Source organism: Vicugna pacos, unplaced genomic scaffold (genome assembly GCF_048564905.1).
Source record: "Vicugna pacos unplaced genomic scaffold, VicPac4 scaffold_103, whole genome shotgun sequence".
NCBI lineage: Eukaryota > Metazoa > Chordata > Mammalia > Artiodactyla > Camelidae > Vicugna > Vicugna pacos.
The window spans coordinates 2,164,971-2,184,340 of record NW_027328783.1 but is presented as its reverse complement, the minus strand read 5'-3'; the positions used below and the strand labels follow the sequence as shown (position 1 = coordinate 2,184,340).

Genomic DNA, 19,370 nt, shown 5'->3' with positions numbered 1-19,370 from the left:
GTGAGGGGGACAGTTTCAGGAAGTTTGGTGTCCTGTGGTGAGGCACGAGGGTGTAGGGGCCATAGGTTAAGATCTAGCAGGACGGAGTGTCAGGGCATGGACCTCGGTGTGAGGAGAAGCCCTGTCTTCAAGGTCTGGTGGGAGACTGGGCCTGGCCAGGGGTGGGAGGGTAGTAACAGGGAGGGGAAGGTGAGAAGGGGAAGTGGGGCTGGCGGGATGTGGCCTGGCCCAGGACAGTCGTGGTTCTAGTACAGTGCCATGACCCAGTTAGTGGCGGGGTGAAGGCTCTGGGGATGGAGACCGGAGGGACAAGAGGGAGGGGCCCCACCTGGCTCCTCCCGGCCCCAGTGGCCAGGTCCGTTAAAGCAGGAGACCCACCCGAGCAGTTTGTGCTGCAGGCGGGAGGAGGAGGGGCGCGCACGCGCAGAAGGACAGACGCGCGGACGCCGGAACCCGCCCAGAATGCGTGGAAGCTGGCGGCAGCCGGTTGCTCCTGGACCATCTCCTGGAAGAGGAACACAGCTTGGGGTCTGGGCCGCCGCTTTCCGTAGGCTTGGCTGCCGCTGCCGGTCAGATAAGGGTGCGCTGGTGGGGGCGCTCTGCTCGGGGAGCCGGCGGGTGACGCCTGGGCTGTGCAGCTGAGGAAGCGCACAGGGAGGGGTGCGGAGATGAGGTCCCGGCCGTGCAGCACGTTAGGACCCTGAGGCGGGTCCCAGCCGCCGCTGTGGTTCGTGGTAACCCCGCTATTAGTAGTTCCTGGACCTCGCGTTTGTGCCGCAGCTTAAACCCGGGTTTAGGAGATCAGGTACAGCCCCGGGAGGTGGGAGGGCGCCGGAAGGCCCAGGAGCATCTCCGATTGGCCCCCAGATCATGGCCTGCTACTGGGAGGCGGGTGCGGTGCGGTCGCGGGGCCACGGATGGAATGGGGGCTGCCCCATGAGAGCCCCAGGATTTGCTCCCATCTTCCCCGCGGCCTGACCTAGGGGGCGGCCTCTAAAGCCCAAGGTTCGTGGGAGTCAGGTTACAGGTCAGTCTGCTCCTGGGAGGTGGGGGCGGTGAGGTCAGTGTGCTGGGATGGCTGCAGCAGCAGCGGGAAGTGGTCGCAACCCCCGCGCTCTCACAGGGCAGCCCCAATCCCGCCATCGCAGCTGCCGCCATTCCCTGACAGCACAGCACCCGCCTTCCAGGAGCAGGCTACCTGTAACCTGAGTTCCACGAATCTGGAGCAGCAGAAGCCAAGCTCAGGCCATGCGCTGGGGAGTTTGAAGCAAATCCATGGGCTCCCATGGGCACACTCCATAACCCGCCACTGCCTTCGACCACACCGCGCCCTCCTCCCGGGAGCAGGCTGACCTGCGGACCGTGCGTGGAGCAGCAGAGGCCGAGCCCTGGACAGGCCGTGGGGGAGATGGGGGCAAGTCCACCAGCTTGCAAGTTCGCTGCCCATCTCCCTGCCGCTGCCCCAGGTTCGTGGATCACTTGTTTTCAAGTCAGTGGGTTCCTGAGAGGCAGGCGCGGTGCAGTCAGGTGGCGGGGGCTGCGGGGAGGGGTGCTGCCCCAAGGGGAGCAAGTGGACTTGCTCCCATCTCCCCCAGGGCCAGACCTGGGGACGGCCTCTGCTGCCCCAGGTTTGCAGGACGCATGTCATGTCAGCCTGTCCGTGGGAGGAGGGCTCAGTGTACTTGGGGCAGCCTCAGTGGCTGACAAGGATTTTAGAAGTGGGCTCTAGCCCAGCATAACTAACTCTCCTTTCTTCTCTTGCTTCCTCAGTTGGAGGCTGTATCGGCTTTCTCATTATAGGTTATTGCTGGATAATGAACATAGATTTCTTTGCTATACAGAAGAAACTTTATTTAAAATCTCTTTCTATATGTAGTGGCTAGCATTTGTAAATCTCAAACTCCCATATTTATCCCTTCCTATCCCCTTTCCCCTGTAACCTTAAGATTGTTTACTAAGTCTGCAAGTCTGTTTCTGTTTTGTAGATGGGTTCACAGTGTCTTTTTCTCTCTTTTTTTACATTGCACATATGAGTGGTATCATTTGGTAGTTTTCTGTTTCTGGCTGCTTTCACTAAGAATGACGATCTCTAGCTCCATCCATGTTGCTGCAAATGGTTTTATTTTGTCCTATTCATGGTGGAGTAGTATTCCAGTGTATAAATTTGCCACAACTTCTTTATCCAGTCATCTGTTGCTACATTTAGCTTGCCTCCATTTCTTGGCTATTGTATACATTGGTGCTATGAATACTGGTGTGCAGGTATCTTTTCACATTGGAGTTCTTTCCAGTTATATACCCAGATGTGGGATTGCTGGGTCATAGGGTAAGTCTACTTTTAGTTTTTTCAGGGATTTCCATGCTTTCCATAATGACTACACCAAACTGGATTCCCACCAGCAGTGTAAGAGGGTACCCTTCCTTCTGCAGCCTCTCTAGTATTTATCATTCATGAATTTCTGAGTGATGGCCATTCTGAATGGTGTGAGCTGATACTTCATTGTAGTTTTGATTTCAATTTCTCTGTTTATTAGTGATACCGAGCATTTTTTCATGTGCCTATTGGCCATTTCTGTCTTCATTGGAGAAATGCTTGTTTATGTCTTCTGCCTATTTTTGGATTCAGTTGTTTGTTTTTTTGTTATTAAGTTGTATGAGCTGTTTATATATTCTGAAAATTAAGGCTTTGTTACTCGTATCATTTGCAAATATTTTCTCCCATTCATAGGTTGTTGTTTCCTTTTGTTTTATTTATGGTTGCCTTTGCTGTGAAGAAATTTATGAGTTTAATTACGTCCCTATTGTTTATTTTTTTTCTCTTATTTCCATTGCCTGGGTAGATTGCCCTAGGAGAACGTTGCTAAGATTTATCTCAGAAAATGTTTTGCCTATGTTTTCTTTTATGAATTTTATCATGTCTTGTCCATCTGTATCTTAAGCCTGTACTCTAGATCTGTGCTTCAGATTTGAATTTTGAGCTTCTTAGATAATTCCTACTCTTAGCTCATATGTCAGATTCATCATGTCTAAAGCTGATTTCATAACCTTTTTTCTTGCAGCGTCTTCACTTATTCAGTGGGATAATCATTCTTCTGGTCTTAAATACCCAAAGGCTTGGAATGGTCTTTGATTTATCTTCCTCTCACCACCCTCCACATATTGTCGGCTTCTGGAACTGTATGTTTTTGGTTTCAAGTGTCTATTCTGATTCCTGATACTCTGATGAAGAGCTTTCATCCCTGATACATGAATTATTCCTTCTGCTGTGTTCTTGGATATTCTCTTCCCCCCCCCCTTTCAGTCAACCTACAGTTTTGACGCTCCAACATCTAGAGTCAAGTCAAAGACTTACCACAACCAGATCTGAGCCAGGTAGTCTTGACCCTTCATCATTTTGGACTTACCTTATGTTTTCCAATCATTTTGTAACTTAGCCTCCTAGGATAACCTGTGTCCTATTAAAAACCAGGAGTCACCAGCCTTTTCCTATCCAGTCCTCAGTTAAAACAGCTTAGAATTACCCTGAGAACTAGTTGGAGCCCCATTTCCTTCATAGAGTCTTCCCTATTTACTCTAAATACTTCTAGCTGCTCTTTGTATTCCTGCACTGTTTATGATCGGTAGCCTGTATTCTTGACTTTGAGTACTGACTTGGTAACATTCCCGGGTGATTTCCAATGTGTCTCCTCACTTAGCTGGTAACTGGAGAAGACTCCCTTGTTCAGCCTCCTTTATACCCCTCACCCTGCTTAGCATTGGGCAATAGCAGGCATCCAGGCAGTGCTTACCTACTTTATTTATTCGCAGGGGTGGTGGTGTGGATTATAGCTAATAGCTATTAATTCAGTGTTGCAATTAAAAAAAAAAGCCAAGAATATCCATAAAATTTTATCTCCATGTTTAGTTTAGCGCTTTACCACAACAGTTTTCTTAACTCTGTGTTTACATTCACATAGTGTTCAATGCTTGTACAGTTCCCTGAGGCAAGCAGGTGAGATGTCATTATGTTTGACTTTTACGTTACATTTCATATTGGATATATTTGTGCAAGGACAAAACCTTCGATTATAAGTAAACAGCGGAAGCCCAGAGAGACTAAGAGCCTAACCCAGGGTCACCTGGTTAGTGTTTGGCACAGGCCAGGACCGCAGTTCACATCTTCCAGCTGATCCTTTTCCAGTGCCTTTTCATTCCAGTGCTGGGAAATGTAGCCCCATCGGCCAAACGGCCAAGTCACATTGCTGCACCTTTACCTGCCATTGATAGAAGTGCTACAAAAAGTGGCAAAGGAAAGGTCAGAAATAGGAGTGATAAAAGACATGGAAGTGCTGGAAAGGGATCCTCAACCTCCTCCTCCCTATTTGAGCGTCTCACGTGCCCCACTCTGACAGTGATGTTCACTGTTTATAACACTGTCTTTAAAATCAGACTGATCTTTTATATGACATGTTTTTATCCTGGTCCCTTTCCTGCTAGTAGTCACCGTCATGGGCAGAAAGTGCCTGACTTGTTCTTTTTGTCATGTAGGTGGGAGGGAATGTGGGAGAGGGAGCGTGTTGAACTGAAGCCGAGTTTTTTACAGCTCTGTTGTTCTAGGATCAGAGCAGTTCCACTCTTGTTTTCATCACCTCTCCACCTCCGAGTCCCAGCCACCCACTCTTGCCTGCTTCCCCACATGCCACATCCTGGGGGAGGACAGGGTGGTGGCCAATGCCCCCTCCGCCCTCCGCTCTGGGAGGTGCAAGAGTCTGCTATAACTTTTGAGCTGTTTTGGTAATTGGCCTTTTCCAGCTTTTCTAGACATCTCGTTTCCAACTCTGAGAAGTCGGAGATGTAACTTAACCATACATGGGCTATACTAATGTATTCAGTGGCATTAATGTGATGTTGTCTTTAAGGTGTTCTGTAACTGGATAGGAGGTTTTTGACTCACAGGATGCTTCACATCCAATTCCAAAGGCCTACAGGATGCAAGTGTAATTCAAGTTCTTACATATCTGTAAGGCAGACATGAACATTATTTGATAATATGACCATATGTTCATAGATTACAGTTAGTCTGCCGGCTCTGTATCTAATAAAAGTTTAAATTCCAAACGCTTGAAGAAAATTTGCGGACCATGTCTTTTTGCCTGTAACTAATTGCAAAAACTGAAATCGCAACTCTACCACAAGCCACAGTGTTTCCCAGTAGAGAAAGCCCTCTACATTTACAACCTCTAAGTCATGCGGTGGTTCTTTGGGTGAGATGAGGGACGCCAGAATATTTTGTTGGGAAACTAGAGTGGCATGACAAGTGTTCTGTTACTGGTTACACTTGAATCTCTACTTCCTATGTCCTGGACTGATTACAGAGGCAATGTTAGTGCGGTAACCAACTTGTGAATGCAAGTGTAGTTAGGAAGACAACAGAGAAAATAGAAGGGATATAAAGTAATAGAGGTACTTCAGAGCAGTACAAATGGTGACTTTGACACCACCAGCTGCTGATGTGAACTTGTCAAGAATTTGTGAGAAGTGGTGGGTGCCATTGCAAGCAGGAGAGTCCTGCAGCTTTTGGAATGAACAGGCAAAGGGGAGAGCAGATATGATGGCTACCCGGGGGCTATTTTTGTCCTGAATGTGAAAATGTCTGGTCCCCTGTTCAATTTTGCAGCCACAACTTCACATGACTCAGGGCATTATTTCCACCAGAAAACCATAAAAACATAAACAACCTCTGTTTCCCAAAGTGTTTGTTCTCGATATAAGATGATTGTCCTGTGGTGGGAGGTAAGTGGGCAATGGGGCCTATTACATCACCCTCTTTCACTAGAAGTCTACCTCGCTGCTTTTCATCCTACTCCTAGAGGTGCTGTCATTCTGTTACTCCTAGGCCTGTAAGATGGGCTTGCCTGAATCCTCACGTGATGAGGGATGGTTTCGTGCAGTTTAAAAAAATTGCTTGGGTCATGAGGTCCTTTGTTCCCTCCATTGGAAATGACTATTCCAGAGCAAATAGTATGCAACTATACAAACTATATTGTTTGTAATTGTCTTCAGAAGTTTTGCAGTAGGTTTAATTATTTGCTTGGTGATGGCATCTTGATTGTTTGAAGGAGGCAACCCTCACTAGGGGCTTTGTGTGCTTCCTGTCTGAGAGTTCCTTTACTGACAGTAGAGTGTTTGAAGGCAGAATTATTAAGTTACCTGATCTGAGAAGCCGAATTTGCCCGCAGCTGGGAATTGGCAGAAGAGTCAATTATGGAAGGAAGGCTTTAGGATTATCTGGTAGCAGAGTTCTGGGATCCAAACCCTGGGAAACCTCAGCTTTTGTAGAGCATGTTCTGTAACAATAGGCTATTGGATAATTTTAACACTTGTTATAGGATGTAGAGTTGGGGAAAGACTTAAAAGTGAAAGAGCCTTAAAAGAGAATCTCCGAATATTTTAAAGGAGACAGTTCTCAGAATGAGAGCTTTTCTGGAAAAGACTAGCTCTTCACTTCACAGGGGAAGCAGGGAGCAGGTGTAACTGCACTTACGGTAACTTAAAAGGTAAACCTTACCCTCCCACTTAGCTGTTTCCTGGTGGAAGTTCATCTCCTACATCTGTAGTTTTAGACATAATGTATCATTTTCTGATACTCCATTCTGCTTCTGAGTGAGAGACTGACACAAAGACACATAGAAATTGAAAAACTGCGCAAAGTACTTTATTGTTAAAAATGTTGACCTGTGGCAGGGTGTTGCATTTGCAAGTGACTTTCAGTACAGGGAACACTGAAAAGAATGCAGTGTTATTTCTTTTTTTATTCCTTTAAGCCTTTGAAAAGAAGGATTTCATTGCAGAGTTTCTGGAGTACATCAGAACAAACAGGAACTAAAAATAGCTTTATGAAAGCTCCAGTATAGACGTTGCTTATAGTATGGTATCTGTATTAAAGTTAATTCTTTAAAGCAGGAATTTGTAACTCTCAATTTCTTAAGAAAATGTAAACATTCTTGACCCTTAATGACATTCTTTGTGGGTTGAAGCTGCTTTTGCTTCCATTCTGAGCATTGAAAGGCCTTCTATGATGCTTCTACCAGTCATCAATATTTTATTTTCTCTCTGTTGTGAACATGTTATTAAACTTGAAGCAGATATAAATATCATTAACTTGCTACATATGTAGATAGTCAGTGTTACATAGTCAGAAAGATTGTGTACATCACACGTATCTACACAATTCCCCCTTTCCAACTGTGTTCCTGATGAAAGGATGGTGGGAAATGGCAGTATGGGGATATGTCTTACAGTACACAGTGTTTCCCCTGTTCCCTCTACCAGATCTGGATGTTCTTTCATCTTTCGGCTTCTAGACTTTCTAGCTCTTTTTCTTAAGCCAGGTGTGTCTCATCCCCCTGTGCACACTCACATGCGTACACACACACACACACACACACACACATTCTGCCTTAGGGAGTAGCGTGCACCATCCCATTCTCCCACACCTGCTCTGGACCCAACCCCTGGAGGAAGTGTCTTGCACGAATTCATTTGTAAGTTCCTTTTTAAAACTCGAGTGGTCGGGAAATAGGACTGATATCCACACCTAGTAGGCAGGCCCTCAAGGAAAACTTCTATGGTTAATGCCAGGTTATCTTAATGTTTGAGTACCTGGGTTTCATGTCTTCCTCTACCACCTGTGTGACCCATGATTCCCACATTTCTGTCTCCCGCTAGACTTTTTCTCTCCAACTCTGAACTCTTACAATCTTCTGCTGATTTGCCATCTTCATTTGGAACTCTGATATCTTAAAACCAGCATGTGTAAAAACTGAGCTCTTGGTCCTCCTACCCCCCAAACTGGTCCTTTCTGCAACCTCCCCCATTCAGTTAGTGGAAACTTAATCCTTCCAGCTGCTTGGGTCAAAAAACTTGGAGTTATTCTGACTTTCACTGACATACCACATGAATTCTGTCAATAGACCTGGTTTAACACTGACTTTAAAAATTATCCGGAGCACAGCCACTTCTCACCATGGCTCCTGCCTCCAATGCTGCTTCCCTGCCCTGAGCCACTGTCCTCTCCTCCTGCACAGCCCTTCTCAGAGGCTTCCCTCCTTTCATCTCTGACCCGTTTTGCCTATTCTCACCCGGCAGTCAAGTGAGCCTTGAAAACCTAAGTTAGATTGTGTCCTCCTTCTGCAGTGCCTCCCCATTTCACTACGGGTAAAAGCCACAGTCCTTACAACGTCCTCCAAGGCCGTACAGGATCTGCACTGACCCTTCTCCACAGCTCCAGCCGTGCCCCCATTCTGGAACATGCGAGGTGCACGCTGCCCTTGGTGATGGTTATTCCATCCACCTGGGACTTGTCACCTCCTAGTCTTATTTCTAACCTCAGTCCTCAGTGTGGCCTGCTCTGGTATTTAATACAACATCACCATCATCCCATACCCTAAACCCTCTTTACCTTGCCCTTTTTTGATTTTTCCATGGTTCCTCTTTCCTATCATGCCACCTCCTCTGCTGCTCTGTTGAGTGAATTGTCATCTCCACCCCCCACTCCAGCTAGACTCCAACCTAGCTCCGTGAGGACAGGAATTTTGTTTTGTTTATTGATCTATTCCAAGTGCCTAGATTAGTCCTGGGTACATAGTAGGCTGTCAAAAATTATTTGCTAAATAAATTAAAAGACTATTTTAAAAATGAGTCATCCTTTCAGGAACGAGTGAGGAAAGGAAGCTGCATGAAAGAATGGTGCAGTAAATAATGATATTTGCCTGTTGTTCTTTGTGTGATATATATATATATATGTGTTTTAGTCTTAATTTGGTATCAAGTTTCTTAATTTAATAGCTGTATTAGGGTGTAACTTACAGGCCATAAAATTCACACATTATAATTGTATAAGTCAGCCATTTTAGCTATTTCTAGAGTTGTGCAACTGTGTCCTCACAAAGTCCCCTTGTGTCCGTCTATATGCAGTTTGCCCTCCCCTCAGTGGAACCCTGATTTTATGTTTTTTTTGGCAATCACATCTCAAAAGAATAATTTACACAGCAGTACTAATATATCTTTGCACTTTTAGAAATGACATACTTAAATATGAAATCAGCGGTCATTGCTGAATGTAGGTAGCAGTATCAGACATCGGTGGGAAGAATGGACTGGAGTGTCAGACTGGCTGCAGTCATACTCAGCTCCACCATTTACCAAGTTACCCAGATTATTTTCTGCCTCAAGCTCTTTATCTGTTATATGGGGGTAATAATAGCAGCTTACAGAGTTGTTGTGAGGATTAAGCAAACAGGGAAACAAAATTTAGTATAGTTGCCAGCTTATGTAATTACCTAAGAAATAGCCTTGCAGACAGAGAGCAAAATTCAAATCAGTTTCTAAATTATGTGTAAAATATGATCCAGTTCCTGCCTGGTTTGTAAACATGTATGCCTACTGCAGAATGTAAAAGCAGGCTAATTTCCAACAGAAAAGATCATTTCTTAGCATTTCTTTCAAAGGTATATGCAAAATCATTTCTACTAAATTTTCTGTGCCCATCTCTGACAGAGCTTTGACACCAGGGAAGTAACTATCTACTTTTTTGTTAAAATCATGCTGACCATCAGAAACTGTTCTCAATTATATTTTAGCCTTTATGTTGGGAAATACTGTGAGACTTCTTCTAAATTAATGGGGGGGCATTCACTGTAGCTCTTGTAGCCTGATAAGCCTGGACTAAATTATCTTTTTTTAACTTTTAATTAAAGTAATTAATTAATTTTTTGCAGGGGGGTGGTAATTAGGTTTTTATTTATTTTATTTTTAGAAGAAGTACTGGGGATTGTACCCAGGCCCTTGTGCATGCTAAGAATATGATCTTTCACTTAAGCTATACCCTCCCCCCAAACTATCTTTAACAAGGTCTTTTTCTCTGTTTTGTTGTTTTCTTTTATGTACAGATGCACAAAGCAGGGTCATCAGAAGCCTGTCAATTCCAAAGATAATAACAGTGAAAAATATTGTGCAGTGACAGTGAATCCTTGGCATATGAAGAAAGATTGTAAAGTCCTGAATGATTTAAGAAGTTATTGTTACATTAACATACATGTAACCATGGATCTCTTACCTTTATTTTTCACTTTATAATGAAGATACTTCCAACCCGTCAAGGTTGTTTTGTTTGATGTAGGGAATATCTAAAGCCTTTTCTGCAAGTTTTTAAAATAAGTAACAGAAGGTAATTTATCAGAAGTGTGAATGGTGTAATCTGCTCTGTCTAGTATGGTAGCCACTAGCCACATGTGGCTATTTTGAATTGAGATGTTCTATAAGTGGAAAATACATAATAGATCTTCAAGACTTCGTACAACAAAACTAATGTAAAATATTTATTAATAAGTTTTAAAAGTGTCAGTCACACTTTTGAAATGATTGTATATTGGATATTTTGGGATAAATATAATTATTACTGGAATTAATTTCACTTGTTCCTTTTTATTTTCTAAATGGTATTACTGGAAAATTGTGACTTGCACTATATTTCTATTGACAGTTCTGGCTTCCAACTTATTGCAAATAATATGAAAAGAAAACTTTTATTAAAAATTTTGTAATTGAGTAGTTGATTTACATCATATTATTTTCAGGTGTCTAACAAAGAGGCTCAACATTTTTATAAATTATATTCCATTTAAAGTCACCATAAAATAATGGCTATATTTCCCTGTGCTGTATGATACAGCACTGTAAGCTATCCATTTTATACATAGTAATTTTTACCTCTCAATCCCCTACCCCCTTCCTGCCTCCCCTCTCCTCCTTCTCCCCATTTGTAACCACCAGTCTGTTCTATATACCTGTGAGTCTTTCTGTTTTATTATAGTAATTAATTTGTTCTATTTTATATATATATATATAAGTTAATATATAGAATATTTGTTTTTCTTTCTCTGACTTATTTCACTTAGCATAATACCCTGTAGGTCCATCCATGTTATTGCAAATGGTATTATTTTATTTTTTATGGCTGATCAGTATTCCATTGTGTGTGTGTGTTCATGTGTGTATATGTATGTGTATATATATGTATATATACATATATATATAATATACCACAATTTCTTTATCCAGTCATCTGTCAGTGAACACTTGTGTTGTTTCAGTGAACACTTGGTTTGTTTCAGTGTTTTGGCTATTGTAAATAGTGCTGCTGTGAACATTGGGGTGTATGTGTCTTTTTGAATTATATTTTTCTCCAGACATATGCCCATGAATGGGACTGCTGGATCACACGGAAGTCTATTTTCAGTTTTTTATGGAACCTCTATACTGTCCTCCAAAGTGGCTGCACAATTTACATTCCCACCAACCGAGTAGGAGGGTTCCTTTTTCTCTTAAAAGTTCAAAAATTCACTACATTTATATACTTTCCTTACAGTTTAGGACACAATTTGGCAAAAGCCAGATAGAATTTGATAGAAGTAAATACAGTAATTTTTTAAATGTCCATTCATTATGGATAGATATGTTATTGATAAGTTGGTTCCCTATTTTTGTAGATGCAGAAGTTTTTATACCTTCACAGACATTTCAGTCTTGCAGAGAGAAAAATTTCTTTGCATTTTGCTGAACTTGACCGGGTGGCTTTAGCGAATATGGTCCAGGCCTCCAGAGGTGAATACACATCCAAACCTGAACCATTTGAATGTCTGCAAGAATTTAAGAGTCTAGAATGTCAGATCTGGAGTATAACTCTGGTGAATGACATCAGTGACTGGACTCAAGAATACTCCATTTGAGTGCAAAACCTTTCATAAGCCAAAAAAGGCATTGAAATTGTGGCAAAGCCAGAGGCTTTTGTGTGCCACATATGGCCACAAACCCATGGGGACAACCACAGGCCTTCTGGAGTGCCAAGGGAATTCCATGTGAGGAGTCCAGCACTCACAGGAATCCAGTAAGTCCCTGCCAGCCAGAGCACCATCATTGCTACTGTACTATTTTGAGCAAATGTCTTTTCAACAGGTTCAAATTGGTTTGTTGTTTTTTTTTCCATAAAAATAATCAAACAACTTCTTGTTCCTTTGGTGAAAGTAAAAGCCTAACATTTTCTGATTTCTTTTGACAGAGGAAACATGAGCCTGTGAATCTAACTTCATCTGTGTTGGTCTACAGCTGGGAGCAACCAGATCAGTGTCAGTCCCCTTGCAGCCATTGGCTGGGAGCCTGCATGTTCCTTGGAATGGTATTTGAAACATGTCACACTAGCCGTGCCTTTGCTGTGGGCTGGGAGGCGAGTCAGTCAGAATCTGCATTATGGAATGTAAGTTTCAGATCCACAGCTAGGAGATCTTTTTTAATAGCCAGAGAATGTAGTCATAAATATATCTATTAATGTATTTATGTAAGAACTGTTTTAAAGATTTTTTTTATTATAAAACTTACCCCCCAAAATTGAAAATGAAAGAACAGTGGAATTAAAAATCATCTGTACCTTAATTATACATAAAGAATCTTAAAATCCTTCTAAACATTTTTTTGTTCAAATGAAGATATTTTTCCCTTCCAAAAAGGAAAATTATTATTTCACATTTTTTGCTTTCTCCTTTTATTATATATTCCATATCAATAAATATAATTCTTTTAAATCCCTTTTAATGACTGTTTAACACTATATTGAACAGATATGTAAATAGTCCTAGGTTTCAGAAATTTATAAAATTGTCATTGCAATGCCACTGCAAAGAATATTTTGGTGTTTCTATTTTTAGTTACTAATTTGGACTAAAAATTAACAAGTTTGCTTTTTTCATCTAAAACATTGGTTATTTTATGAATGAACTGTAAGGATTTTAAATAACTTTTCAGTAATTTCAACAAAGAAATTATCTTTAAGGCAAAAATATATGATAGTTTGCAAATCAATTTTTATTATATCTTCACCTTTACCAGTGTCATATGTGTGTGTGTTTACACAAGTGCTTTAACTACCAGCAATGTAAGAAAAATCTGTGTACTAAAAATGTGAAAATAGTTTCCTGGTTTGTGTTTTCATTCTCCCAATATAGGTTTTGGGTGACAAGCTTCTATTTGCAAAAGTATACACCCTGTGGGAGGTGCTCTGTACATACGCTGAGATACTGCACATAATATTGCCTCTGAAGCCCAATGATCTGAAAACCCGGTCCTCAGCCTTTGGTAATTTCAGCTGTTTTATGAAAGTCCTCCAAGTGGATCAAAGTATCATCAAGCCGAAGCAAGAATTTTTCATTGCCCTATTTGAGAAGAGCTGCGTGAATGACTTTTATACTCAGGATAGAGATATATTCTTCAATCCCACCACCAGAAGCCGCATTGTAAGTCTAAACCGAGTTTAGCTGCTGTCTTGGGGGTGACTTAGAACCTGCTGTTGAATTATCAGTGATTTGGTTTGGTTGGTTTGGTTTGGTTTTTAAAAGCTGCCCATAAAAAGGAAAAAAGAGAAAGAAATGCCTAGAGATTCCTGTTAGGATAGTAAACAGTGTCTGGTTAGTTACCCTGTGTAAACCACACGCTCTCTTAGAATCTTTTTAGGTTTACTTCATCCTTTCTCAGATCAAGTATCAAGTAAGGGACAGTGTTAAAAAAAATTCAGGATTAACAGGCTTGTGAGCTCCAGGATCTGCAAGGCAGCTTTCCCTCCCCATGGTGTAAGTCAAATGGCAAAAATGAAATAAAGCACCACATATCTCCTCCGGTGTTAACAGGAAAAGGCTAATCTTCTGGACCTTGTTTGTTCCTGGGTAAAATGAAGATAATATATCAGGAGGCGACAAGCTCATTTAAGGCAGGCACCATGTTGCCTTGTTCACTGCTGAATCCAAGGCACCGGGAAGGCTGAGTTTAACGAGTGAATGAATGAACTGTAGTCCCCCCAGAGTTACCATGTGGGACAGTGAGGATTAGCAGCTAAGAGCATAGACTCGAGAGGGAAGGGTACAGCTCAAGTGATGGGGTGCATGCTTAGCAAGCATAAGGTCCTGGGTTCAGCCCCCAACACCTCCTCTAAAATAGACAAATAACCCTAATTACCTCCCCATTCCCCACCAGAATTACCTTATTATCTCCCCACCACCAAAAAAGAAAAAAAAGAGAAGAGGCCAAGAGCGTAGACTCATGCTGGAATACATGTGCTGGTTTCTCGCTGTCGACCTTGTAAATGTCACTTAGCCTCTGTGTCTCTCAAGTTCCTCACCAATAAAATGGGGATAATTTTAGCACCCACCTCGTAGAGCTGCTATGGAGATTAATGAATCTATGTCAATGTTAGAACAGTCCTGGCTAATATTAAGTACTATGCATCTGTCAGCTTTTTTCATAATTACTGACAGATGTTATTATCGACCAAAGAAGTATTAGTTCTTTGTAAGGGAAATGCATGTTAGACCATTTCATTTATCATTTTCTGTAATTCAGGCTTTTCCCTCTGAAATACCATTTTCTGTCTGTGCACTAGAAAGCCACAAGTTTTTCCAAATTTCATCTGTCTGGGTTCTTGTCATGACGGCAATACTGCAGAGTGCTGACATTTTTTAGGGACTCTGTGTGAGATGACAGCGACCCCTCAAATTCAGGAGTGCTTTCTCTAACTGATAACATCTCGCTTGAAATGAAGTTTTTAAAATGTAACAGCTTCAGACGCTTAATGATGCCATAGATGCAAGGATGTTCTATCTAAGCTCTTTAAATAAATCCTTTCATTGAAATAAAGGAAATACTATATTATAGCGTTCTATGACTTTGCTATCTTTGCTATCCATTTATCTGACTCTCTAAGACCAAAGAAAGCAAAGAATGAGATTGATCATTACTACTGTGTGGTACACATATTTGTGGATGAAGACAATACTGAAATGTACTGTTTAAGATATTAAAATAGACACTAAACTGCTGCTTGATGCACATGCACGAACAGAACAGGGAGCTGGGTGCAGGGAGCAAACACTGAGTTTCCTGGATCAGAGACCCAGCATAGCAGTCCAGCCCAGCAGTCCATATGATTCATATTTATGTCCCAGCAATATTAGCAGTGAGAGTCTGAAATGAACTTTGGGGACACTTGCAAACAGCTGTCATGATTACTAATGTGGGACACCAGGATTCTACAGTGTTTAGTTGGCAGCTGCGCACAACCAGTTCTTTTCCACTAAAGCCTCTTGTAATTGCTGGTCCCACATCCAGGCTGAGGAATCATCTCATGTGGTGTTTGGGAGGGAGATAAGTGGAGTCAGGACCCATGTTAAGGCTGGGTGGGTAATAATCTGGTGCTAGTACAGGAGAAAGGAAAGTAGGTCAGGTGGGAAGGAGAATGACTGGATTTAAATTTTGGTTCTTGAGTAAGCTAATTATATAACATCATGTCAAGTTTCTTTGTTGTTTATATTCCATGCGCTGTCACCGAATAACTACTGAATTGTGGGGACAAAAAGCCTGGGTTTTAGAATTGACCCAGCCCCCAACCTGCCAGAGTCCAGGTTCCTCTGGGTGTCCAAGGAGGGGGCTGAACCATCAGGTGTCCCTCCACTGCAGCAGTTTGGGCACTTGGTTGGCCTAAATTTTTTGCTGTGGAAGACTGGCTCGGTTGTAGGACATTAAGCATCTGCAAGGCTCTCACCAGGTACCCACGGTGGTCCTAGGACTGTGACATCCAAGCATTCCTTTCCACCCACGTTTACAAATGACCCTCAAGGGGTTAGTATTAATCCTGGGTGAGAATTATGAAAAATTATATGGTACCTCCATCCCTTCTGGCAAGTGAGGGCCCCTTATTTACAAATGACCACGAAGTGTTAGCACCACATTTTATCAACAGAACACGTGAACACGTGGTGACAGTGATGCTCACCTGTTTGCTTCTGCTTCCCAGTGCAACTTCAGCCTATGTCAGAGGACCTCAGCTGCCCCAGCGAACAGGGCCTTCTGTACAGGGAATGGGCTCCTCCTCGAAGCACAGACAAGAAGCAGCCCTTAGATCTCCTCAGGTGAGCTGTTGTGGAGAGCACTCCAGTGGGAAGAGCTCAGGGTTGCCCTCACAGCATCTGAGTGTGACAGTCCTCCAAGAGTATTACCAACCAGGAAGCACACAGGAGCTCTGAGCTTTGTTGCCCCCAAGTTTTTACTGGAGGCTTTATTAAAAAGACATAATTTATTGGGTCACTACCAACATGGCTAACCCAAACCCTAATTGTAAGTCAAAACTTTCCTTAGCCCAAAACGCTGAGCCCCTTCATCTCCTGGTGGTCACTCACTTGTCACAAAGCTCAAAGCCCCACTCCTCTAATCACATGGTTGGTGTCTCTGACAGGCCAGTCCCCATCCTGAGTCGTCTCATGGACACAAGCCATCCAAGGGTCCACCATGAATTGCAAAGGCACTCCTACTTGGAAAATTTAAAGGCTTTAGGGGTTGTTCAGGAACTGGGATCAAAGACCTACCAAATTCTTCATTAAATAGTAGTAAATGTTCGATTTCACTTAAATTATAAAATAAGAGAGAAATTCTCACTGCTTTGCTGTATCTGATGTTTGACACCGGTTCACTACACCACGTGACTGTAATGTCGCGCTCAGCATGTCTTCTCAGAGCAGCAGTGCCGGCTGCTCCCCGGGAGATTATGCTGTTTGGGCAAGGCTACTGGGGGGAGGGAGGCCAAGGAGAACCGAGCAAACAAAAATAATCGGGCGAATAAGGAAAAAATGTAAGATTGAAAAGAAGGAATTAACACAGTTTTGAGATGGGAGGCTTGGGGGGAAGTGAGTCAAGAAAGCTATCTTTGAGTAGGTTACATGTGAGCTGAGATGGCGATAAGGAGGCTGGACTTTGAGGATCTGGGAAAATTCACCCCAGGAATAGAGGCAGCTTGTCCATTGGCCCCGAGGCACAAATGTACTCAGCAGGTTTGAGGAGATACTGGAGCCAGCGCTGGTGAGAGTGCTGAGACGCAAGGTTTAGAAGGGCTTCAGGAACATGGAAAGGAGTGTAGACTCTAAGTGCAGTGAGAAGCAGTCATGATAGTTTAAGCACTAAAGTAATTTTCTCTCACTCACAATTTGCAAAGATAATGTGGAGAATGAATTGCAGGGATCCAGGAAGCAGGGAGGCCGGGTAGGAGGCACTTGGAGTGGGCCAGATGAGAGATGGTGGGAGCCAGGGAGGAATGCGTTTGGGGAGTGGAGCTGACAGGATGCAGTTATGGGCTGGCTGTGGATGGTGAGGAGAAGAGGAGGGTCAAGTTAGCCCCAGGTCGGCCTGGAGCCAGGTGCCTGTTCTTTCTCATCTCAGTGCCCCATGCAGGTGCACCTACTTTGGCAAACCTCTTAACTTTCAAAATGAGGGTTTTATAACACGGAAGTCTTTGTGTTTGTTTCACATTTTTTGGAAAGATTCAAACATGTACAGAAGTAGAGAGAACAGCACAGCCAGCCTGCCTGTATCAGTCACCCAGCTCCAGAATTATAAACTCAGAGTCACTGTTGTTGCACCTTTCATCTCCACCTCCTCCCTTCCCCCACTATGGGATCATTTTGAAGACAATCCTACATAGCTTAACCTTTCATTAGTGATATGACATGGTCTCTTTCTAATACAATTGGAATATTCCTTTTTTTTTAAGGGTTACAAAATAATTCCCTGATTGTCACAAAAATACACTTTTAAGTAGTTTTGGGGTTGAAGTCAGGATCCAGAATAGGTTCAGACATTGCAGCTAGCATATCTCTCAAGTGGGTTCTAATCTATAATTTTCCTGTTTCTCATTTTCCTTGAAATTTCTGAGGGGTTCCTCTATTTCCTGTTTGTCTGATTTCATTCTCCCCTGTGGTGTTAGACTTGTTTCTACATCCTATGTATTGGCTTTAGCTAAGTGATTTGATCCTCCCCTAAAATCTTGATCTGATTGAGGTTCAACTTTGTGCAAGAATACTTGTTCTGTGAAGTTTTGTACTCCTGTCATAAGGTACATATTGTCCAGTTAACTCTTTTTTGGTGACAGCAGTCAATAATGATTGTCACCCGGGATCATTATTTCATAAGGGATTTTATTTCATGTGGTCATACTCTTATTTTCTCCCTCAATTATCAGCAGGATCACAGACATGAAGAGGCACTTTCTCATTAACCAGTGTATCGTGTAGAACACAGTTTTAAGAGGATGTTTGTACATATGTAAATATTTAAACTTGATACATTTTTCTTTTCTTTTAATTTTCTTTTTCTAATGGAGGTACTGAAGATTGAATCTAGGACCTTCTGCATGCTGAGCACACACTCTGGCACTGAGTGTACCCCATCCCCCTTGAGATTAATGTTTATATGATATTTTCCTTCTGTTATTTTTGTTTTATGTTACACAGAATTTGACTGCAGGGCAATGGGTTTGATGGCTCTTTAATCATTCTTTATGGGCTTTTGGGGTTTGTGTGTGTGTTTGTGTTTGTAAAGAAAACAATTTTCCCACTAGTTTAAGTATGTTTTACTAAGAAAAATATGTTGATCTGTTCCCTGCTCCTGGTCCATGTGTTCCCTTTGTTGCTTCCCACTAGTGACCCCTTGATCTCTGTGACAAGACTAGCATGTCTTTAATCCAGGTTGAAGGAGATCTGAAGAGATTTATTCAAGGAGATGAAATTTGAAGACAATGTATTGGAAAGTATTGAGAAAGTTATTCATTAGGAGAAGGTCTGGGGTTGAATTGTTATGTGCACAGAAATCTAAGCTATGAACCACCAAGACAATTATTAACTCCAGGGAAAACAAAGTAGGGAAGGAAAAAGTAAGGCTAGCAGACAACTTGCTACACCTGTGAACAGTCTGTACAGAGTCCTAATAATGTAAAGCAAGGATACTGAGCTGATGAAAATTATAATGTAATTGTATCAAAAGTTTGGAAGAATGAAGGTTTGGGTGTGTAGATGAGATGGTGTTTGAAAGAGAGCTGAATCCTCATTTTCCAAAATAGAAAGTTAAATAGGTGATACATAAAGATGAAAAAGTCTGTAGGCTGTGTTACAAGGATATTAGTCAGAGATAGGGAGTAATTATTCTGAAAGTCAGCAGTAGGAGCTGAACGTGGTTTCTTCTGGCCAGGAAATGGGGCGTTTGTTGGGAACTGCTCCTTTTTACAATCGGTTTTCGAGAACGGTTTGACTATTTAATGAATGTGTGGTATAAATTTGATAAAAGGAAATCAAAGCTGAATTTTGAAAAATTGATGTTAAGAATTGGGGTGTTTTTGACAGAGAGAGATAACAATTAGACAAAACTACATTTGAAGGGATCCTCATTATTCCTATCATTTCAGCAAGGACTAGGAGGCAGGCATCTGTTTAAGGTTCAAAAATTCTTTCTGACCTTCTTGCCGACAT

General features: G+C 42.2%; 1 long non-coding RNA gene across 2 annotated transcripts in view; it reads left to right on the top strand.

Moving 5' to 3' along the window:
* Positions 1–13,052: 13,052 nt before the first annotated feature.
* Positions 13,053–19,370, top strand: part of LOC140694726 (uncharacterized) — a 47,898-nt gene continuing 41,580 nt past the window's right edge. For both annotated transcript variants that reach the window (XR_012070339.1, XR_012070338.1), the window contains exons 1-2: positions 13,053–13,325; positions 15,875–15,989. This is a non-coding gene — a long non-coding RNA (uncharacterized lncRNA). The remainder of the gene's footprint in view (positions 13,326–15,874; positions 15,990–19,370) is intronic.